General features: G+C 44.0%; 1 long non-coding RNA gene across 1 annotated transcript; it reads left to right on the top strand.

The window, feature by feature from the left end:
* The first annotated feature begins 1026 nt into the window (after window positions 1–1026).
* LOC140588336 (uncharacterized) lies at window positions 1027–7698 on the top strand. Its single transcript, XR_011989700.1, has 2 exons — window positions 1027–4419; window positions 6591–7698. It is a non-coding gene; the product is annotated as an uncharacterized lncRNA (long non-coding RNA).
* The last annotated feature ends 13455 nt before the right edge of the window (window positions 7699–21153 follow it).

Below are 21153 nucleotides of genomic sequence, written 5' to 3'. Positions count from 1 at the left end.
GTTGAAATGTAAACAAAACAAAATGGCTGACTTTTTTTAATATCCGAAAATGTTCTAGAATATAATAACATAAAAAATTATAGTAGCAATTATCACTAATTAACTGAATTTGTCGATCATATCAATGTCATAAATCAACCCTAAAAAGGGTTATGTAATAGCAACTGGACTTTGTTTTTCATAGAAGACGTTTTGCACTCCATCCAGAGTGCTTTCTCAATTCTGACTGACTGGCATAGCAGGTTGATGAACCCTGTGGAATCCTCAAGTTGTTAGCACTAGATGGTCACCTGTGGGTTTTTGTTGTTCCTCCTGGCTTTCATGTGTTTCACTGATACCACCTGAGGCCGAGCGTGAACGACTTTGGAAGCGTCTTGGCAAAGTTGAAAGAACTGCATTGTAGGTGGACCGGGAGGACAACTGCTTCAAATGAACGACCGTCATTGAACAGAGGAGGTGGCCTAAGACGTCTATCACCTACCTACAATGCAGTTCTTTCAACTTTGCCCAGACGCTTCCACAGTCGTTCACGCTCAGCCTCAGGTGGTATCAGTGAAACACATGAAAGCCAGGGGGAACAACAACAACCCACAGGTGACCATCTAGTGCTAACGACTTGAGGATTCTACAGGGTTCATCAACCTGCTATGCCAACCAGTCAGTCAGAATTGAGAAAGCACTCTGGATGGAGTGCAACACTTCTTCTATGAAAAACAAAGTCCAGTTGCTATTGCATAACCCTTTTTTAGGATAACCATGACCTGGAAAGCTGAGAATTTCCACAGACATCTGTCATAAATTAAGTTTTTTTTGGGGTGCATTTTGCACCCCCGAAGAAAGTATGCCAGCGATAATTGACGTCAACACTTTTTCTATCATTTTCTGCATGACCGTATGTAAAACTGGTGCACTTACAATATCCTAGAGGATAACTGCTGTAATTTTAATAACAACATGGTAGTAGCCATAGAAATGGGCAGGGGGTGCAGATCGCACCCCAAGGAACCATTGAGGGTTAAAAGGGATACAGCTGATACATATGGTAGAGCCTCCTCCTGTACATGCTGAATGTATGTCAGACGGCCGCTCCCGGATTGCAATCTGTCAGACAATAAACCGGTGATTTGCAACTTCTCCCCGTGTCAGCTGTGAATCTCTTCTCATCCACGGACCCGGTGGAGACGCCGTGCTCCAACAATTTGGGGGCTCGTCCGGGATCCCCAGGAGATTCGCAGGATTCGGCTAAGTGGTGACGCGGCCTACTTGGACACAGATAACTGCGAGGCGCCGACTAGAAGAGGTGAGCAGAGCCTGTTATATCAAAATCTGCACATTGGATATGTCAAATTCAGCAGTTTGAAGTGTCCAGGGGCCCGTCGGTAAATAAAGACGGGGGAGAGGTTGCACGCACTGTGTTTATACAGTATATTGTGTTGTCTATGTGTTGTGTATGCATTGTGTCTAGGTATCGTGCGCAGAGAAATAGAACCTTAAGGAGCGGAGGGTACGGGAACCCCCGCAGGGAAATAGAATTATAAGGAGCGGAGGGTACGGGAACCCCCGCAGGGAAATAGAATTATAAGGAGCGGAGGGTACGGGAACCCCCGCAGGGAAATAGAATTTTACGAGCGGTAGAAAAGCTGGGTGGGAGACCCAGGGAATTCAGGACCCCGAACTCTAGATTGGGAGGAGGGAATAAGGTCCCCCTCTCTAACTAAGGAAAAAAAAAAAAAAAAAAAAAAAAGAAGGGGTGAATCAAAGCACCAGCTTGGGTGCAGTTGTACTGGTTTGTGTGTGAGCAGTGTTGTGGGTTCTTCCTGTCCTGGGTGCGTGTCGCTTGCTCTCTGTTGGTTGAACTTGCCCGTGGCTCTGCTGTCACTGCTTGCGGTCTTACAGTTTGTCAGAACCGAAGGGGAGTTCTCACAGAACACCCCCTTCCAAGTTGACATTGCTGGAGATCGGGGGGGTTTCGGCTGGGAGCGGGCCTGTTTGACTGGGAGTGAGCTTAGACGTGCCCTGTTCAGGGGGGACACAACAGTAAGCTGCTTTGAATATAGTCTTATTATTTTAGAAGTTGTTGATTTATGTATTGGTGGTGTTTGTTAGTAGGACATTCGACTAGGATAAGGAGGTAGCTGATGCCGGGGAGCGTATGTGTGGGGCGGTTCGGAGCGCCGGATGTCGAGTAGAGGATAAACGCTCACTGGGAGAATTACTGTGGAAAACGGAGAGAGAGCATGCTAGGCAGAGGGATGAAGCAGCACGCCAGAGAGCGAGCGCTAATTTGATGCAGAAGTGGGGAAAGTAATTACGTACGCAGTTTTGGGCTAAATCGGGGGAAGCCCACGTATATGTTCAACAGATAAGTTGCAAGTAAAGATGTATAAAGCAGAAATAAGTACAAAGTAGAAGAGATCAAGTTAGCAGGGGTCAGGATAGAGCATTTTTGCATTTCCATAAAACGTCATTGACAGTAGTGGAAGTGCGGGTTGGTAAAGTTTAGAACTTTGATAAATCTTAAAATAATGTATTTGAATAAAATATTGTGATTAATAGATTTTATGGATTATAGAGACTAAGTTTAGAGATAAAGGGTATTAAAGCACATCTTTGTGAGAAAAATAACAGTTTATAGACAAGAGGTTTTAGTATATGTGTGCCCGTAGATAATTGGGTGCAGTGTTAGGGATTTTAGTTAGGAGAGGAAATAAGTAGAAAATAAATAATAATAAAAAATAACAACAAATAATTTAGAGCCACACATCAAGGTGAAGTAGCTACAGTCAGGGAGAGAATTCGAAAAAAAAAAAGAATAGAGCAAGGGTTGACTGTGAGGAACTCTGTTCATTTTTAGACAGGAAAACAGTTCAAGTGACAGTAGAGTGCAGAAAAGCATTAAAATGCAGGCCCCGGTAAAGGCAGCAGAAACACCAGTACAGCAGTTGGGGAGAGAGCACCCCCTGCTTAAAGCGAGGATAGAAAAGATGTCTAAAAAGTGGGGGAATAGAACAAAGGCCCTGGTAACTAAGTGGCCTAAAGGGGGCACATGGGATGTGGCAGTGTGTGAGGAGATGGAGACTCTGATAAAGTATCATAAGGCTAATAAGAACACAGAAAGACGTAAAAAGAAAAGGAGTGAGGAACTGGAGGTACTGAGGTTATTTAAAGCAAAGGGAGAGGCCTGGAGAAGGGAGCAGAAAGCCATGAGAAAGGCACTAAATGAGAAGAAGGGGGGTGAGAAAGAAGAGATGAGGCAGGAAGAAATATGGCCACTGTCATATCAAAGTCAGTGTCCGTTAGTGGACGCCCCCCCTCCTTCATACAAGGGTCAGTTTCCAGTAATAGAGGGGAAGGTAGAATTCAGTGGTGAGGTGACACAGAAGGATGAAGGAAGTAGGGAGCAGAACGGAACGGCAAGTTGTTTAGATGGATACAGGGAAGTGAGTGCATTGCTGCGGCAGGCAGTGCAGGAAGGACTGCGAGGGAGTGAGAGAAGAACAGAAGGCCAGGCATGTGGGCCTGAGAAACAAGGGAGTGAGATAAAGGTGGGGTACGGAGCAAGTGGTAGTAATACAGAAGGGCTGGTGCATCTGCTGGACACCCCTAACCCTCCATCTAAAGGATGGAGTCAGTTTCAGGGGAAGGAGAAAGAAACAGAGAGTGAGGAAGGAGTAGAGGAGGATAATGCAGATCATAGAATAGTGAGAAGCAGGAGGGCTGTGAAGCCCCCCACCAGGGACACTCCGATGCTTCCGCTGAGGGTGAACGGAGCACAGACACAGTATGCGCCGTGGGCAGGACAGGATCTGGAGGGCCTGATTCTCAGACTCCCAGTTCTGGCAGAAGGGACCAGAAAATGGATAAAAGCATTTGAGGAGGAAACTATGGGTCGGCTCCTGGCGATGGGGGACATAAAGGCGGTTCTGGCTTGCGTTTTGGGGGTAGACGGAATGGAGAGACTGCTGCGAAGCAATGGCCTGGCAGCGGCGACAGGGACTCCTGTGAATGATGCATGTCACTCTGACGGTTACCGTGCTAACTGCTGGCATCAGCTGCGACTAATGTTTCCTCCATGGCTGAGTGTGGTTGAAATGAAGGTGGAGCCCATCAAGGAGGGGGAGAGCCCAGCTGCCTATCTGCAAGCTCAAGAAAAGCGGTGGCGCACTGAGAAGGAGCAGGACCTGCAGAATCCGGCATTCAGAGAGAGGAGAAGGACTTTGCTAAAGAGTGTGAGAGGGAACTGACAAAGAAATGGAATCAGATGCAGCTGGAGGAGCTGACCGCTAAAAAGAAAAAAGTCCAGGCACCAGTGGTCTCTCCAGACCCAAGCCCCGGGGGCAGCCTGTGGACAACCGACAGTCTCCTGTCGCTGGGGCCCCCCATGATACTAATTGGCCTCAGGTCCCTAATTGGAACAGAGTGAGTAGATACAATGGATGGGGGTTTCCTCAAAGGGCACCCATTTACCCACAAATTTGATGATCCCAGACTCTGGAGAGACTGGGGAACAGGGTGGTTCAGCTGGTGTGCTGGAGCTGTGATCAGCCAGGACACACCTGCATGTTCCAAAATCTTGTTTAGTGGAAGTTCAGATAGGTTACAAACATGTAAATATGCCCATACTAATATTAGAGCATATCCCAGTGAATTTGTCAGGCAGAGATGCTTTGTGTCAGCTGCAGATAGACATAAAATGTACAGAGGGGGGCGTAGAGGTGCTCAGTGGACAGTACAGCCTTCTGCGACAAAATTTAGGGGACAGCATAGTTCATACGGGATTGAAGATGTTACTGATAAAGTTGGGGAAATTCTAGAACAGTGGGGCCCATTTATACAGGAACAATATAGCAATAGGCTGAATTGGACATAGAACAAACATACTTGTTTGTTGCGATGGAGAGATTTCAGTGTGATGGAATGCAGGCTGCTACCAAAGGTGAGTTGGTGAGAGTCAGTGGAGTGCAGAGTATGTAGGACACTTAAGAGGTTTGTGGCTGTGGAGCATGATAGGAGTGCAGTGTGAAGGGAAATAAAGTGTAGAGGAATGTTGGCAGGAGACAAAATGTGGAGGTTAGTTTATGATTTGTGTGCAGTGAAATAGTTAGTGGAGGATCAATCAGTGGGAGATCCCAGTCCTCACACCCTGCTAACAGATGTGCCACCCAGTGCAGAGTGGCTCACAGTTGTGGATTTGTAGATGGAATTTTTCAGGGTGTCCCTAACACAACAGTCACAGTTTTTGTTTGCGATCACCTATAGGGGTCAGCAGTTCATCCACGCGAGGATACTGATGTGAACACATGCTTAGGTCAGATTTGGATGGATTGAATTTAAGAAGCACAGTGCTACAGTATGTGGGTGATCTGCTCTGTGTTATATGCACAGGCACTGAAGCCGGCGTTGCTGAAGGTCTTAGCGAAAGGGGGGCTTGAGGTGCACAAAGCTAAGCTGCAATACTGATAAGAACAGGCTGCATTCTTGGGGTGTGAGTGCAGCCACGGGAGGGGCCCTTATGAGGCCTCTGTGTGGAAACAAAGGGGATGCTAAGGACTCTGAGGGTCTGTTTCACAACCGTGAGGGATTTTTGGTTGTGCCTTTGTCGTGTGGTTGACACCTTAATAATGCATGCGCATGGTCTTGACCATTGCGCAAGGGGGGAGTGCTATGAAAAAAAAAAAACAAGGTTTATGAGTTGAAGTTGTACATGGGGTGTCTAACTCAAATATGCAAAGTTATTTTCAAGCAGGAAGAGGGGAAAGCAAGACGGCAAGAGAAGAACAGACACAGGAGGTTTGCAGGCAGGGTATGCAGTGGTGGCCAGACAAGGCCAGGATTATGTAACCTTGAAGGCAGACAGACTGGGGGGAGCCCAGTCAGCCCAGAGAGCCGAGGTGATAGCGGTTATTGAGGCCCTGAAATTAGCAGAAGGGAAAGAAGTTACCATATACTCAGACTCAGCATATGCTGTAGGCGCAGTGCATGTGGAACTCAGCCAATGGCTGAGGGCAGGATTCTTGACCTCGGGAAACAAGCCAATAAAACACGAAGCAGAAATGAGGGAATTGGCAAAGGCCTTGATGCTTCCCAAAAAAGTGGCAGTGGTCAAGTGCAAGGGACATGAAGGGTCAGGAACAATGGTAGCGAAAGGAAATCAGGCCGCAGATGAGGAAGCAAAGAGGGTCGCAGGATACGTGGTGTCCAAACAGATGATCACGGTAGAGGAGGAAGTTCACTCGAATTACCGACTGACCCTAGAGAAAGCATTGGGATTGAGACATGCGTTCGGAACTGTGTATCATCCGCAGTCCCAGGGAAAAGTGGAGCGAATGAACCAAACAATAAAACAAAAATTGGCAGAAATCTGCGCGCAGACCAAAATGAATTGGGTTGACGCTTTATCACTGGCAATGATGTCAGTGAGGTGTTCCATAAACAGGGGGACCGGGTTCACCCCCTTTGAGCTCCAGACAGGCAGGCAGTTCCCAGGACCCCAGAAAGGGTTAACCTGGACCCCCGACGAGAAGGGGGAGCAAAATCCTTGGGCATATTATGATTGTTTGCAAGGTCTCGTTGCAGATTTCTCTAAACAGATCCAGGAGGCGAGACCAGAGAACCAGCCAGCCAAACCACACACGGCGGAGTGGGTCCTCCTGAAAGTCATCAAACGGAAGTGGTCAGAGCCCAGGTGGACGGGCCCCTTCCAGGTTACGGAGAGGACGTCACATGCGGTTCGTCTGAAAGGCAAACGCGACACGTGGTTTCACTGGAGCCAGTGCGCGGCTGCAGAGGACCCAGGGAGAACCACAGCAGAGATCCAGGAGGCCCTGAGGGAAGGAATCCAGAACGTCAGTTCGGCTGAACTAGACGCAACTCAGGTCTCAACAGAAGGGGCAGAATAATCCTCTGACCTGAGCAACCAGAGCAGGGTAGTCCACCCCTGCTCCAACGACCAGAAAGAACAAAAGCACCTCATCCACCGCCAGACAACACTAGGACCAGGATGGAGATCAAGATAAAAAGGGGAATGTTGGGGGAAACAAGTGTGTTACGTGTGATGCTTAAAATGCTTAAAGTGTTAATGATTAGTGGTTTGTGAGCCATGCCAGCCATGGACCCCGAAGGGGGGCCGCGCCTGTGGCGGGCTGGGAGTGGAATTTCCCTGAAGCTCAGGGTTTTTGCCCTCCTTCCTAGGCTGGATGGACAGATTGTGTGTGGAACTCTTTGGAGACCAAAAGGGGGAATGCAAAATTTCATAAATAAGGGAAAATATTACTAATCAGCATAATCAGGGTGATCTCCTTGCGGAGATCAAAAGGGGGAATTGAGGGAATAATGAATAAAATAAAGGGAATGATTCTATAAGGCTGTAACTAATCAAAACAAGAACTGACTGGCGCGCCGGCAAGCCAAGGCTACCTAATCGGAACAGATAGGGGGGGCGACAGAGAACATCAGCGGCCCCTACTTATCTTTTAGCCTTCCAGAAGGCCAAGAACAGTACGAGCCGGCTGGAACCACACATGTGGTTGTCACGTACACAGAAGGTACCGAGAAAGGGGGGGGAGATGCCCAAAGGGCTTTAAAAGGGATACAGCTGATACATATGGCAGAGCCTCCTCCTGTACATGCTGAATGTATGTCAGACGGCCGCTCCCGGATTGCAATCTGTCAGACAATAAACCGGTGATTTGCAACTTCTCCCCGTGTCAGCTGTGAATCTCTTCTCATCCACGGACCCGGTGGAGACGCCGTGCTCCAACAACACCCGCACCCAACAATAGATATGACAAGCTTCAGTGAAGGTTCCCATGTCACACACACAGGTTCAGGCTGCCTTGAATTTCAGCTAGCAGTCTGAGTACACAAATGCAAATGTGCCAGGGTTCACAGGTAATTGGCATGTTTGCACAACAAAAGCAGGAGGACAATGGGGCTGAAGGTCTGCGCAGACTTAGGAGGAGCTGTAGGGAGTTCTAGGGGATTTATGCAAATTTGCGCAGGATAGTAGTTCTAGTGCAGGGATTCATAACCCTGGTTGTAAAAGGAGCAAAAATGTGAGCTGCAGCACTTGGTGATGATCCACTTCTCTGTGCCTTCAAACTGGCTCATTTCCACCCCTTGATGGCCATATATTTGACAACAATTATACATTAATACTCAGAGTTGCTTCTCCTTAACAACACTACGGAGACTTAAACTGTGCCTTACTGGCTCTTAAGCTCAGAATCTCTGGATTCACCTTTGGGAACAGACTGGGTCATGTGATTTGACATCTGTCACACACTGGATAACCTGTTACAGTTTTCTTCTACATATCCCATACATGGGGATGGCACAGTGGTGCAGTGGTTAGCCTCTGGGACCATCCATCCATCCATACATCCATTTTCTGAAACCGCTTCTCCTGTTCAGGGCTGCAGGGGCTCCGGAGCAGGACACAAAGCAGGAAAAAACCCTGGATGGGGCGCCAACCCATCACAGAGCACACTCACCATTCACTCACACCTACAGGCAATTTGGTAACTTGAGTTAGCCTCAGTATGTTTTTGGACTAGGGGGAGAAACCCCACGATGACACGGCGAGAACATGCAAACTCCACACATGGAACCCTGGCAGAAACTCAAACCCAGGTCCCAGAGATGTGAGGCGACAGTGCTAAGCACTGCAGCACCGTGCTACCCGCCTCTGGGAACATACCAGGGCTGTGGAGTCGGTAGATAAATGCTCCGACTCCGACTCCTCAGTTTCTAAATCTTCCGACTCCGACTCCCCGACTCCTCTGTATGTATATACTATGCTAATGTATTTTCTACATCCATTGAAGGAAAGGAAGGCAACATACATGTCATTTCACCACAGAACTACTGGCTAGGAAGCCAACACTCTACTATAATGCCAGATTAAAGACAAACACAATGAAAACAAGGTTTCAAGGGTAGCGCATAGCGAAGGGGAGCTGACGGAGCTGAGAACACACCGGATGATTTTTCAGGCGTTTTGACGCGTTCCCTGTAACAGTGGAACACGACACAATGGAAAGCGGTGCCGCACCTTACCTGTGCATTACATCCCATATAGTGACGCATACAGTCAATGAAAAGCATGCTTCATGGTTACTTGACATGTTCGTTTTGTGGTAACATTATGCACTGCATGCATTGGGCTTTATTCTTACAGCAGAGAAGTAGTTCATTATGACTGTTTGTAAATTGGGACATTTCAACTTACTTTTTTAATTCCCATTTAAATTTAGTAGGAGTCGGAGTCGGTTAACTTTTTGCCGACTCCGACTCCAGGTACCCAAAATTGTCTCCGACTCTGACTCCTCGACTCCGACTCCACAGCCCTGGAACATACTGAGGTTAATTGGAGTTACCAAGTTGACCATAGGTGTGAATGGTGCACACAGGTACGCACGTACACAGGCAGGCACTCATGCACACAGGCACGCACGTACGCAGGCATACAGGCATGCATGCACACAGAGACACACAGGCATCATCGGCGATCACTCGCAATCGAGTATGATGGTCCACCTGGGGGGTCCTTATTGTGGATCTTCAGATCAGGGGCGTAGATTTAGGGTGGACGGAGGGGATGTGTCCCCACCAATATCCTCCGACCATTGAAATGTCCCCACCAATAATTTAATCCACTTAAAAAAAAAAAAACAATCGTGCTGTCAACATTAACCTAGACACACAGAAAGGGATAAATCACGTTCTCTCCTTGAGTCCTCCCGCCCCCAAAACACATATGAACATTTTGATTGGCTGTGCATTTCCCTGCTATCATGTGAGAGGCTGTGGCTGCGTTCAGATACAAGCAGCGCCAAATGCAGTGGATTTTTTTCCCCGTGCAAGAAGGTGTGTTGGGTGACACGTGAGGATGGCGGCAGCAAAAAAAAAGAAGCTGGACATAAGGAGCTTTTTTTCAAAGAAAAGTGTAAGTCACTTCAAGTTCGCTAGTGAATCCATCAAAGTCCACCAAAGTAACGACAACAGTTAACGTTAATGCTAGTGGGTTTTTTTTTTTTTTTGCCGCTTTGACGCACATTCATTATAGCAGGGCAGGCTATAGTCTGTGAATACGGACTTAAAACTAACAGCAGGGGGGTATTCCATGAAAGTAGCTAAATAAAGCCAGACTTAAGCGAAAAAGTGAGACTCAAATTAGCGGCATCTCCAAATTAAGCCTCATGTCGTTCCACGAACGTAGCTCAGCTGTAACTAATCGAGGCTTATTCAAGGCAGACTTGCATAGTCTCACTTTGTGCGCACACCCGCAATATTGAAGAAGCCCAAATGAATGGATGAACGATAGATCGACTAAATGAGTCGGAAACGCTGTAAAACGAGAGCGGTGTTTCTTTCCGCCGCAGAATAAATGCGGCTGATGGAGCTGTATGAAAAATACAAAGATGTAATCGTTAAAAAAGGCAATACTGTGGCCATAAACACAGCCAGAGTGTTGGCTTGGCAATGAATTGGAGACAGACTAAATGCATAAGTTACGTAAATGTAACAAGTGCTTGGTATGGTGGCACAGTGGTTTTATGCTGTCGTCTTATAATGTGGAAGTTGTTGGTTCGATCCCCATAGCCAACGGGGAACCTTATGGGTTGATTTCCCCTGTTGTTATTACTGTATGTATAATATTATTTGATCTCCGTAAAATACTTTAAATCACATCCGTGTGAAATGTTCTGCACAAATAACTGTATGTTGTCTTTGCTATTTTAGTAGTAAACTTTAAAAGTATACAGTGACTAAAAATATAAAGATATCTTCCTGTTCATATTATTTTAACGGATTTTATTTCCAATTACAGTCATTGCATTTCATGTTTCACCATTGTAATATGTGTACGCTTTTATTTTACAGTAAAATACCGTTATAAAGGACTTCAAGGGACCTAGCAAAACAGTCCGTTACATCCATAAGTTGCTGTATGCCCAGAACACAACTACAGGACACCATTTACTCATGCCACACCTCAGCAGACACACTTGTGGTATAGATTATTATATTGTACATGTAGTAATTAATACAACTTTACCTGACCAGATACGTGACTATTAATAATCCCGACTACGTACGTATCTGTTCTGAATATCACAGGCACGCCACACGCCTTGTAGGCGGAACTACATGTCCGTTATAGCCGAACCGAACTACAGCTAAAAGCGGCCCGCATGAGGACCAAATTGTTTGTCCATTATAAGCGAAATTCCGTTATATGCGTGTCCGCTATATCCAGTGCTTTTTCTGCATGTTCGTAAAGGCGCGTAACACCTGTTCCAGCGGACCTTGTCCGTTATAGACAATATTCCGTTATAAGCGAGTCCACTATAACGGGATTTTACTGTAATTATTTTGGAATTAATTGGAATGCTAAGATGTGATTTTATAGGCTTTACTATATTGATTATAATAGCAATCCCAGCTCTGTTCTCCATATTATGGAAGTATCACGCAGAGCTTTACTTCAGAAAAGATGTTTTTTTTCTCTGCTTTCTCGTCTTGCTTTTACTCACAGCACTGACTACAGGGTTCCATTTTTTTATATACGTATATACAAGGCTCATTCTCGCGCTAACTCAAACAAAATCATGTCATTTTGGTACACCTTACAGATTACCAAAAAAATTCAATCAGATAATGTAAAATATAATGTCAGATGAGGACATATAATTCAACAGATTACATGACATGAATAGTAAGATCGCGGAATTTCGTCCGACGGAACGATCTTTTGGGAATCTGTTCCCACACGTCTGTGATTTTTTGAGACACCGCTTAAATAAGCGAGACAGTTAACCTGGTCCCGAGCAGACTTGTTCGGAGGTGCAAGTTACCATGGCAACTCAGCGGGGATTCATTTAAGACACGTTGATGGAACGGAACTCTCACTTAAATAAGACAGACTTATTGAAATAAGCCAGACTTTCCCTTAATCCTGCTTCGTGGAATACCCCCCAGATTAAACAGCTAAATGTAAAAGTATAAATATGATCCCTGTCAGTTCTCCTAATCTAATGACGATTATTTGTCGGAAATCAGTCTTGTGAAAGAAATTGATATGCTACATACTAATATTGCCATGGCTAGAATTTTATTGACAGTTCACCAATAGACAATCCACTTCGCACAAATAGTTTTTAAAATGCATTCACTGACTTGGCAAACATTAATGATTTGATTCGAGATTTGCACACTAAGACTCAGAAAAAGTGAAATAAAATGATTGCTGTTTAAATGGCATGTGTTTATCCTGTTTTGTCAGGTGACAGAACCTAAACAACTGTGCTGTGCATCAGACAGTGATGGAGAGAAGGGGTCACACGTGATGTTGAACGATGACTTGATATTATTATACCTAGTTGTCCTGAGATTTAACATTGTTACCAATAATAGGCTGAGGCATTCTCTGTCAATGCTCATAAGGAATCCCTCAATGTTTTTTTATTAGGGGACAGAAGCAGATCAGCCATGTTGTAGTTCAGGTGAAGAGGCAAGGTCACAGGAGGTGAATCTGAATGTTGATTATATATAACATATAATATGTGTGTGTGTATTATACATGTTGATTATACTAATATTTAACATTATGAGGAGTGATAGGCTGTGGATGTAAATGATTCATTAGTGTTTTTGGCAAAAGTTTTGAACTGACATGTCTCACTTTTTTGTCACGCTATTTCATCAGGTGGCAATCCTGTCAGGTACTAGTGCAGTCAGAGGGGAAGAGTTAGGGTCAAAGGTGAGGCCTATTAAAGGCATTGTCCAGCCCCCAAAAAAACTTTACTCACTATTTACTCCTTAAGTGGTTCCAAACTTTTATGATTTTCTTTATTTTGTTGAATACAAAATAAGATATTGTGAAAAAAAGCTGAAAACCGTTAAACATTGACTTCCGTAGCAGGAAAAACAAATACTATGTAAATCAATGGTTACAGGTTTTCAGCATTCTTCAAAATATCTTCTTTAGTGTTCATCAGAAGAAAAAAAACTTTAAAAGACTTGTGACAAGTGGAGGATGAATAAATGATGACATAATTTTCATTTTTTGCGTGAACTGTCCCTTTAAGCACATAATCATGGTTTTAATGTAGGGATAAAAAGTTTATCTAAATAAAATGAGTGGTGTGTTCTCATAAAGTCACTTATATGTATCATCATAGTCAGTCTTACAGTATGACTAATTGTATAATGTGGTGTATTTCTAAGGAAACTGGTCCACCTGTAGTGAGCAGCAGGTAGAGCAGCAGTGAAAGTGACAACAATGAAGAAGTGTAGTAGTGGAGATATTCTGCATATTACAAATAAGCCAAACCAGCCTAACGCCAAATCCATCCCTGTTCAAACATTGTCCAATAGGGTCCTCCATTTTCAGGAAAGGTGGTACAAAGAATATCCATGGCTTCATTATAGCCCCACAGTTAAGGGAATTCTCTGTTTTCACTGTGTGAAAATATATACCATACAGAAAAGTACTATGTCAAAAAAGGCAGACCCTGCATTCTGCTCAAAGGGGTTCACTAACTGGAAAAATGCTCTTGAAAGATTTGAACGCCATCAAAATACTAAATCACATCATCATGCAGTCACAGTTAGTTGTCAAGAAGCAGTCCCAATAAATACACAACTCTCAACTGCCTGGTCAAAACAACAGGAAAATGCCAGACACTGCTTACAAATTATTGTAGGTGCAGTACAGTATCTTACTAGGCAGGGTTTGGCACTGCGTGGTCATGACAAAGACGATGGTAACCTATTTCAATATTTAAAATATAAAGCCAAGGATGATGCCTGTCTTTCTGACTGGCTATGCCATTGTCATGACTATACCTCTCCACAAGTGCAAAATGAGATTTTGCAGATGTTAGGAAACAGCATTGTCAGAAATATTGCACAGACTATCCAGTCTCTATCTGTCCTGCAGTTCTCAATCATTATAGATGGTACTCAAGATATCTCAGGTGCAGAGCAAGAGTCTATATGTTTAAGATATGTGGATGAGGACCTGGTTCCACATGAGGTTTTTATTGGCTTATATGAGGTCTCAGGAACTACAGGAGTGGAGATTGCCAAGATGGCTGTGGATGTGCTTTTGAGGTTGAATATTCCGATGACATGTTTAAGAGGTCAGACATATGATGGTGCTGCCAACATGTCTGGAGCATATTCAGGTGCTCAGGTAGTATTGAAGAAATATCAGCCATTGGCTTTATATGTACACTGTGGAACTCACTGCCTTAACCTAATCACACAGGCTGCATGCCAAGCTAGTCCTTTAATTCGAGATGCTTTAGAGTGGGTACATGATCTAGGGTCATTAAGCAAACAGTCTGGAAAATTCAAAGCTATGTTTGCAGCTGTGGCAGCAGATTCAGATGTACCATCAGCATCACTCAGACCTCTCTGTCCAACCAGGTGGACAGTAAGGGGAACTGCTATCAAAGCAGTGCTGTCTCACTATGAAAGTGTCTTGACAAGCTTAGAGGAGATGGCAGCAACTGGATCTAGCACAGGTGCTAGGGCGAATGGACTGCGTGAGAGGTTTGAAAAAGGTAAAACTGTCCTGGGGCTTCTTTTGGCATTAGAACTTATTGAGGAGCTAGAATGTCTGAACAAGTCTCTGCAGAAACGGATTGCAACTATTGCAGGAATGCAACAATCAATAGAGTGTGTTAAATCAACTCTCCAGTTCAAAAGGAATGAAGAAAGATTTCAGGAGATTTTTAAGAATGCAGTGAAAATGGTGGACTCTCTTGGCATTGAACCTATTCAGATGCCTCACCAAAGACAAACATCAAGAAGATATACCGGTGGGGCTAGCCAGCACACTCACAAGTCACCTGAAGAGTATTACAGAGCAGAGTTTTACAAATTGTTGGATTGTGTTGATGTCCAGTTTCAGGAGAGGTTTAACCAACCAGATCTAGGTGTCTTGAATAGGCTGGAAGACATTCTTCTCACAGGAGAGCTGGATGATATTGTTGATCAGTATCCAGAACTTAACAGGGAGACTCTAAAAGTTCAGCTAGCCATGTTCAAGTCCAAATACAATTTCAAATCTAGTACAGAAGTGGCTACTATCATGAGAGGAATGCCAGTGGAGGTGAGGGGTCTATTTGATCAAATTGAAACCCTTGTCAGACTGCTTTTAGTTATCCCGGTGTCATCAGCTGAAGCTGAAAGGAGTTTCAGTACTCTCAGGAGACTAAAAACCTGGCTCAGATCAACAATGACACAAATGAGATTGAACAATGCTGCTGTATGCCATGTCCACCAGAACAGTCTGGACAATATTGATGTCAAACAAATATGCCAGCAGTTAATTTCTGTTCTTGGCTCCTTCATATAGGAGCAATAGGCATTGAGCTGTTGTGTGGTACCTAACAGTAGTTCGTGTTTACATGTAATCTACTTTTATATATACAGATGTTTGAGATGTTTCATTTTTCATGTTTCTTTATTAAACTAGCTTTTTGTCAGTTATTAAACATTCCTTTGACATTACACTATTCCTTAATTTAACTTAATGAATTGCATTTCGAGTGGATTAATATCAATCGAAGCATTGCTAGTATTAATGTAAAGTGATTTTGCATTTTGCAGCATATTAAAAAAACATGCATTCCGTGGACGGAGTTGGGGTGGCGGGGTTGGTGGGTGGGGCAGGGGATGGGGGGGGGTGGGGGGGTGGAGTCATAGGTCCCCACCAATGTCCAGAGCAAATCTACGCCCTTGCTTCAGATGGCTGAAGAGGCCAATTCTCGAACCACAAACCTTATCCCAACAGGTGGACGCCTGTGCGTGGCTTCTTTTAATGTGGGGAGACTGGGGCATAAACAGCCACCACACGGTCCTTGACAGAGACAAACCTATTATCAACGGCATGGACTCCAAGACAGCTGAAGGTCCATCTCTGCTGCAGCCTTCTTCCACCTTCACAGCCGTTGTTGTGATCCACCTGCATGCCTGGACACAATCCTCCGCCTGCTCCGCTGTTGAGGTCTTTCTTGAGTCGCGCTTTGTCTGGCACCTCCCCCTCAACCTTACCGCCAAGGGTGACCCTACCAGGAGCGTGGCTCCAGACGGTATCGCTCTCGGGATCTTTGGCACACGCAAGCCTCCCCACCACGACAAGGTGGCGACTCTCCGGAGAAGACACACACAGGCACACAGACAGGTACACCGACAGGCACGCATGCACGCACACAGGCATGCATACAGGTACATACACAGTCAGGGACGCACGCAGACACACACAGACACACACAGGCACGCACGCACAATTGCACGCAGGCAGGGACGCACACACGCAAGCACACAGGCATGCACAGTTACACTTGCACACACACACACAGGCATACATACAGGCATGCACACACATGCACAAAGGCACGGACACACACACAGGCACGCACGCATACACAGGCACGCATGCAGACACATACTGGCACGCACGCAGACACACACAGGCACGCACGCATACACACACAGGCACGCATGCAGACACATACAGGCACGCACGCACGCACAATTACACGCAGGCAGGCACGCACACACGCAGGCACACAGACAGGTACAGACACACGCATGTACATGGGCATGCACAAGAACACAGGCAAGCGCACACACACAGGCCCACAAACACGCACGCACGCCCACAGGTACGCACACAGGCAGGCACGCACGCAAGCACACAGGCATGCACAGTTACACTTGCACGCGCACACACAGGCATACATACAGGTAGGTACGCACACACACCAGCATGCAAGCACGCACACCTAAGCTAGGTATCCTTAACCCAGGACTTCCAAACATAAGCAAAACAGTTACATTACTATTAGTTAGCATTATTATTAGTAAGATTCCCTTTACATTGCATAATAGATAAGAAATAAATGGATGTAGAGAAGAAACATGTTTACAATTTAAAGTATTTTAGAGATGCTGTAAGTATGAAGGTGAATGGTTCAATGGGGCAAATTCAAATAAGAGGCTGAGAAGGATGTTCAGCTTCAGCCACCGGCTCTCGTTGTTGGCAGTGGGCTCTAATTTTGCCGGTTCTTTCCTTTCTTCTGTTTCCCATGCCCTGCTTGCAGGGGCACCTTCACCACATTGCCAATTGATGTGGACACCTTCACACTGCCTGCTTCTGGATCATTTACGTTGAGGTGTTCCACTGTTAATTTATCCACTTTAGTTTCAGCAATGTCCCAATTAACAGCATTCAGCTGGAATTCACTATCTGCAACTTCTATCTCTACATCCATAATTTCCAATTCAACTGCTGAATCAAAACCCCTCTCTGCAGTCTCCTCCAATTTCACTGCTCCAATCTGTACTTCTACTATTTCAAAATTAACATTACTTTGATCTAAATATTCAAGATCAAACTGGTAGAGGTCTACCAGTACAGCTCCTACCTTCAGCCTGTCTTGGTGGTCGTCTGCAGGCTTTATGGAGATTGTCCTTTTATTTAGCACAAAGGCCTCCAACCCATGTGCATCTAACCGCTTATCCCTCCCAGGCTGGTTGGTGGGTGCAGTTACTGGGAAGCACTCTTCTCCATCGCCCCAGCAGATGATCTCCTCCCACTTGTCCCAGGCTGCCCAATACACATCATCCGTCCAGCTAACTGCCTTGGCAATTGGCTTTCGGGTGTGTGACACGATGGAACCGTCAGCCTGGTCAGAGGGTGATTCTGCTGGGGAGCACAGCTCTTCCTCTTCTCCCCAGTCAATCACCTCTCCCCACTCGTCCCAAGTCGCCCAGTACTGGTCGTCGCTCCAGCTGACAGCTTTAGCCATTCTTCTGATTCTGAATGAGGAAAAACAACATACAGGCAATGCAATGGAGCTGTCAGTCACTCCAGACACATAGAATACAGGTCTGCACAGACCCACACCTTTGCAATCAACAGCCGCATTACTGCATAGGAAACTAGCTATCTTTCACATAGAATTTTAAAAAAAAACAGAAGCCTGGGACAATTTAAATTTTATTTAATAGCAATATACCGATTTCAGTCACCAGACAAAGTTTACCAGTTTCGCTACACTGCCTTTATTTGTGGTTGTTGCAACACATCCGCCCTCTCCTGGTCTGGTGGAATATCACTGCTGTAGGCAGCACCGACCGCAACCATCCGCATCCGCAGCGGAACATAACATGAAAGCGCGGGAAGGCGTACGCGGAAAAGGGACATATCAACTAGACTTTGCGGCACAGGAAACTAGCCGACTTGCATATAAAATTTAAATGTAATTAACACAGCAGCCCAGAACAATATTCACTTTATTTAATAGCAATATACTGATTTTACTCACAATCAAGCGCAAATTTACTCAAGCGCAGGGAAGCACACGCGGAAAAGTTTAATATCAACTTAGAAACATTTTAATATACATGCAAATTTGACAGATACTAAAGTGTAAGATAATTAACATAATAAAACGGGAGCAGACATTTTTCGTACCTCGCCATCTTGGTCCAGAAACGGAAGTGAAGCTGCGTGTTTCAAACTTGCAGCGTCCCACGTGCCGAGACGTCCAATGTAACCAAGCAACGCAGCGATAACATAATTAAATAATAACATAACAATAATTATAGTAGTTGTATATAATAATAAGAAGAATAGAATTTTATAAGATGAATCGTACAGCGATACCGATACATATTGATATCGGTATGCTGAACAAGGTTATGCCACACAAGCCTCCTACAATTCAAGAACCTGAAGTTAGTTTAATTCACAATTTATCCGTTTACATTTTACCGTGACTGAGCACGATTGTCCCCCCCCCCTCCCCCCAAACAGGAAGGTTTGCGCAGTCGCACAGCAGAAAGAAATTCCTGATTAATGCCCTTATTTTGTGGCTTATTTGGAGTCGTTTTGGGCACGACGATCGACACACATAGATTTATTAAGTATGCAACGCAGTGATTTTAATTCATTCATGCTGCAATTATAAGAAGATACTTCTATACTTTATCTTTGAGTTGTAAATGAAAATCCCGCTGCATGGGATACCGATATTGAAAAGGTACTGTGGTACCGCGTTTTTGAAAGCTGTTCCGTACGTATTACATTTCTTAATTAGTACTGAGATTATATTATACCGATCAGAATAACACACTCTGATTTAGAGCGCATGCCTAGAACAGAATTACATGATGTTCTCCGCTAGCCCATAAATTCAACAGACTGTTTCCACGGAAAGTAAGCAATTATACTTGCTGTTTTTACGTGCATGCAGTTACAGTTATAACTGTATATGTACAAGTAGCATTTATGCTGTTTCTTGAATGTGAGCTAATACATAAACTAAACCCACCGCTGCAAAAACATTCTAGCTTTAATTCTGTCATGCATATTTTTTATTTGTTTGCATTGTCCGGTTTTGTTCATAATTTGTAATATCCCGAATAAAGCCAATTTCAGATAACTAGATATGTTGATCTAATGCCTTTTCAGATTTTCAAATTACTTTGTTTTCAAAACAACATGGATATTGTGATTTAGGAGCGTATTTAAAGTACAAAAATAGCCTATCTTCCTATTACCTGCCTGATAGACACACTGTCCTATGACTGACTGACCACATTTAACTGGTCAGTATGAGCCTAGTTGGACCTGTTTACAGCGCCCTCCACAATTATTGGCATCCCTTGTAAAGATTTGTGAAAAGGGTTAGAAAAAAATCCACCTTTTGGTGAAGCAGCTTCATGTCACACTGAAAAAATGAGAAAAATCCATCGTTTCATTAACATAAATTTATTCCAAGGAAAAATCCCTTCATCAAGAAATAATTATCTTTAACAAAACACATGTGCCACGATTATTGGCACCCCTGGAAATGATAGTGAACACAATGTAACTGAAGTATGTTTCCCCTTTAATTTGCACATCTTTGAGTTGATTGGAGTGAAGAGGAACCTTCAAGCTGTAATCCATGACTTCCTAGTTAACAGGGATACGAACATGAGGTGACACAGAGCCCAAATTCCCTTAGTCATCCATCAACATGGGAAAGGTAAGAGAACATACAAACCAAATGAGGGAGAAGTGTGTTGACCTTCATAAGTCAGGAATTGGGTATTAAAAAATAGCTACTTGCCTTAAAATGCTCATTTCTACTGTTAGGGCAATAATAAAAAAGTGGACAACAACTGGAAGCCCCCTGGAAGAGGACCCAAGATTGTTTTTCCCCACTTACAGTGAGGAGGATTGTAAGAGAGGCAAAAAAATCCCCAAGGATGACTGTTGGTGAATTACAGGATCAAGTAAAATCTTAAGGTTACCACGTCTCTAAAAAACTATCAGACGCCCCTTTTGTGCTAACAGATTATTTGGAAGGTGTGTCAGGAAAAAGCTTTTTTTTGTCCTTCACAACAGTCAGACGACACATCAGGACAACATGCATGACGCATATCGACATATTTGTGGCACAAATGGAACCCCATACTTACGCATTTAGTCTGTCAGCAATCTTTTGCCAAGCCTTTTCCCTGGCTTTATGTACAGCTACAGTGTTCCCTTTTTTAGTTATTGCATCCTTGTACTCCTCATATAACTCCAAGATTATAATGCATTGACATATACATGCAAAGTGAATACAGTATTTTTGTTAACGTTATAATGTGCTGAAATAATGAAAAAGCAAAATAAAAAGACCAGGTGGCAAGATAGTTTATGTGGTACATATAGATAACTGGTCCTTCCAAAACCAGACAAAGCTTATGTTTAGTTATAGCTTAAAAACCTTCAAATTACACATTAAATTAAATGTTTTACAGGGTATTTAATTAAAATCGACAGTTTTCCTTTCTTTTTTTTTAGCAAAAATATTTAGTGATTTAACAACTTATTTTTACACAGATAATCATTCAACCTTGAAAAATGTTATTAAACTTACTTAATGTGTTAGAAAACTTACAAAACCTGTTGAAGTATGGTATAAATTTGTATTCCTATCAGTTAAAGTTACTGTATTTTAACAGATTTTAACCATCTTTTCTGAAAATATTTTTCACCGTTAACAGGTTTTGTCTGGCACCCCTGCTGCCAGACTTTTGACTTATTTTACAGATTTTTTTACAGTGTGATAACACAGAGAGTTACCTAGAATAAAA

Source organism: Paramormyrops kingsleyae, chromosome 3 (assembly GCF_048594095.1).
Source record: "Paramormyrops kingsleyae isolate MSU_618 chromosome 3, PKINGS_0.4, whole genome shotgun sequence".
In the NCBI taxonomy this organism is placed as follows: Eukaryota; Metazoa; Chordata; class Actinopteri; order Osteoglossiformes; family Mormyridae; genus Paramormyrops; species Paramormyrops kingsleyae.
Note: the sequence above shows the minus strand (reverse complement) of the source record. Positions and strands in the feature narration are given on the sequence as shown.